General features: G+C 43.3%; 1 non-coding gene across 1 annotated transcript; it reads left to right on the top strand.

Annotated features, from left to right (window-relative positions):
• The first annotated feature begins 1,547 nt into the window (after positions 1 to 1,547).
• On the top strand, positions 1,548 to 1,622 carry Trnas-cga (transfer RNA serine (anticodon CGA)). The gene has a single exon. It is a non-coding gene; the product is annotated as a tRNA-Ser (tRNA).
• The last annotated feature ends 1,939 nt before the right edge of the window (positions 1,623 to 3,561 follow it).

Here is a 3,561-nt window from a genome sequence, read left to right as displayed (position 1 = left end):
GTGCGGTTCTAGGCGCTTCAGTCTGGAACCGCGTGCCCGCTACGGTCGCAGATTCGAATCCTGCCTCTGGCATGGATGTGGGTGATGTCCTTAGGTTAGTTAGGTTTAAGTAGTTCTAAGTTCTAGGGGACTGATGACCATAGATGTTAAGTCCCATAGTGCTCAGAGCCAAATTGTCGTACAGGGAAGTCCCCACTTCATCGCTACCTCGGAGATGCTGTGTCCCATCGCTCGCGCCACGACTATAAAACCACGCTCAAACTCATTTAAATCTTGATAAACCGCCATTCTAGCAGCAGTAACTGATCTAACAACTGCGCCAGACACTTGTTGTTTTTCATAGGCGTTGCCGTATTCTGCCTGTTTACATATCTCTGTATTTGAATACGCATTCCTATACCAGTTTCTTTGGCGCTTCAGTGTATAACGACGCCATGTGCGATGTATATAGTTTACTCTGTGGTCTAAAGCACAGGCGTCCTTCGGCCATGGCCGCTGTCTGCCTACACAGCACTAGGCTATCACGCCGACGGCCATGGTACTGTGACGTCATTGCTGTCACACGACTCACTCAACTACTCCTTCCACCTTGGTGGCAGAAGCGCTCTCCCCTCAACACAGCAACAATACCTCATAAGAATGATGATCGGTCAGCAGCTGTAGCACACGTACCCGGTGCTTTTATTCTCTTGCAAGTAGGTCCAACTTACGTATTAAATATCTTAATACTATGTCACTGTAAATCAAACATTAAGATATTCCAATGTATTAACACACGTCAACGATATTTCTGAATCATACTTTAGCTATGTAGTTTTTATTTGAAACGTCGTGTACAGCCGCAGTCTCTGTAAATCCTAGTTGTGCTCCGATTGTCACGCTGTTAAGATGTACTGTGAAAATATCTGACACTACTTTCTGCTTCGAAGTGAAACACGTTCGCGGAACACGCTTAAAAATGACGAAAAACAAACTGTTCTTAATGTTTTACATAAGACTATGGGGAAAATGAGCATTGAAGTTTTTCGAGAAATTGTATTTCCTAAATATGAGGCGTCAATCGACACGAAATGCGTGGCTTAATCGGCAACACTGGAGCCTGGTAAATGAATATTCTGTGTTTTGGTTCGCTGGTTCGAATCTCGGTGTGGCTTTTTTTTCGTTCAGTTCGAATACCTACATCATTTAAATATTAATTTCGTCAAATATATGCTAATTAACACACGCTAATTAACACACACTTAATCATCAATTATTATCAAAAATACACGTATTCTCGTTTCTGATTACATATCACACTCAAAATTCCAGTTTTTTTTTGCAAACATAAATTCTTAACTATCGATATTTTGTGAAACATCGGTGTAAAGGAGAATGAATTCATTCTAGAAACGTCCCGCTGGCTGTGGCTAAGCCATGTCTCCGCAATATCCTTTCTTCCGGGAGTGTGCTGGTTCTGCAAGGTTAGCAGGAGAGCTTCTGTGAAGTTTGGAAGGTAGGAGACGAGGTACTGGTGGAATAAAGTTGTGAGGGCGGGGCGTGAGTCGTGCTGGGGTAGCTCAGTTGGTAGAGCATTTGCCCGCGAAAGGCAAAGGTCCCGAGTTCGAGTCTCGGTCCGGCACACAGTTTTAATCTGCCAGGAAGTTTCATTGGTGTAAAGATTCTTTAAGTTAAGGAAACATTACACAGTTATATTTTTGGGAGAAAAGCGAAGATAGAATACTTCTTATTTTGACTATGTCCGTTGTTGTGTACCACAGATGCTCTCGCATGAGCAAGAGTCATAAGGCGTCGGCAAAACGCAGAAAACAATGATTTTCGCGCCACTCGTCATAGAGCACATCGTACTAATGCATTTTTATTGTTGCCACCGTACCACTGGAATCTAGACCCAGCAGAACTGATCTGGAGCCAAGTTAAGGGATTTGTAGTGAGAAATAACAAGACATTTAATCTGCCAGACGTAATGGAAGCATAATGCACGAAATTTTGTCACACGTCGCTGCCGAAAGCTTGCGAAATGCAGGGCAACACAAGAGGAGAAAGTGTGGCGCTTGTAATGGATTTGTGGATTCTGTTGCTGAACGCCTCGTTGTGAAGGTAGCAGATGACGGTTCCAGCACTGAAAAAGGGCGCCAAAACCCGGTGGCAAGAGGGGGCCGCGCCGCAGCCCCCCCTACCCCCCCCCCACCCGCCCTAGCTCTCCGGAGAAGGCCAAAACATAGTGTATTCAGGTGGTTTTTATTTCAAGAAAATGATTTAAAAGTCGGTATTGCGCAGGGTTTTGACAGGTTTGGAACTAGAACGTTTTATGGCTACGTACAAATAGCTATTCGTCTTGCAAAACATTAAAAATACTACACACCCCTAGGTCTAGTTTCCCCCCCCCTCCCCCCACTCCTTCAACCTATCTTATGGGCGCCATTGTACTGAAATGTATTCCTCGTAGTGGGATACGGAAGGAGTTAAGACATTATCAGATGAGTACAGGGCTTCAGTATTTAACTATATTTCGAAATACATACAGTATGCTTTTACGTCACACTTAGCTGAAGGAGAAAAATTATCCTGTGCTTAAGTTAGAAATTTTTATCGCTGTTGTTTTATTTGCAATACTATGATAGCGAAGAAGGAGAACATGTTATATTTACTTCCGGTCATCTAAGAAGCGTATTGCTGGAGTTTTGCCATATATTATGTCGTTCTGTTTTAACAACATTCGAAGCTATACTGTTCCTCTGCTCGTGTCTCCTTGCATCTTAACTGTACCGGTAACCGTTCACATCATTGTAGGTTAACTTGAACACTTGGCTGGACAGTGCTGACCAAGTTAAATGCTCCGATAAGCTTTTTGCCCCTTATCATCGCGGAGTCGATGTGCGTGTAACGTACTTGACTGTCCTCGAGACAGGGTGGTTTCCGCTGCATGTGAAACGAAATCCAGTGAGGTTCCAGCTGACGCGGAAGAATACATAGTGTGTTTGGTCCCATAAGACCTTACCACAAATTTCCAAATACAAAGTGTAGTGTTTACATCACGATTATTCTTACGATAAACACAGTATACCTCTATGTAGCGATTGTATAGACATCGCTGACTGTGGATCAAGTTTGACATTAGATCAGGAAGTGAACTATGTTCAGGACTCAGCTCTATTGCATAAGGCTAAACTTGGATCCACCGAAGCAGGCTGACATTTGATCTTAGGCAGCGCATAACATGCTTGGTAACACGGCTAAAACTGGCTGTCAACACGATTATTGCGCTTCGACCGCAATATTTATCGTTCATCGTAGATAAGCAGTATTTATTATCGATGGTTCAGTGGTATAATCATGGGCGCAAGTAAACAGCAAAAAAAGCGACCGTCAGTTTTTCTCAGTAAGCGAAAGATTTGCTGCTGGAAGTTGAGTTGGGCCAGTATCAAGATATAATTCAGTCCAAAAAAAAGTAGATGGTCACTGTGGTCAACTAGGTAAAGCCATGGAGAGAAGCTGCTATTGACTTCAATTCTCTGTTTAAGGCCGATAACTTATGGACAGCTCTGCGAGCTGTTGCTA

Source organism: Schistocerca nitens, chromosome 2 (assembly GCF_023898315.1).
Source record: "Schistocerca nitens isolate TAMUIC-IGC-003100 chromosome 2, iqSchNite1.1, whole genome shotgun sequence".
Classification (NCBI taxonomy): domain Eukaryota; kingdom Metazoa; phylum Arthropoda; class Insecta; order Orthoptera; family Acrididae; genus Schistocerca; species Schistocerca nitens.
Note: the sequence above shows the minus strand (reverse complement) of the source record. Positions and strands in the feature narration are given on the sequence as shown.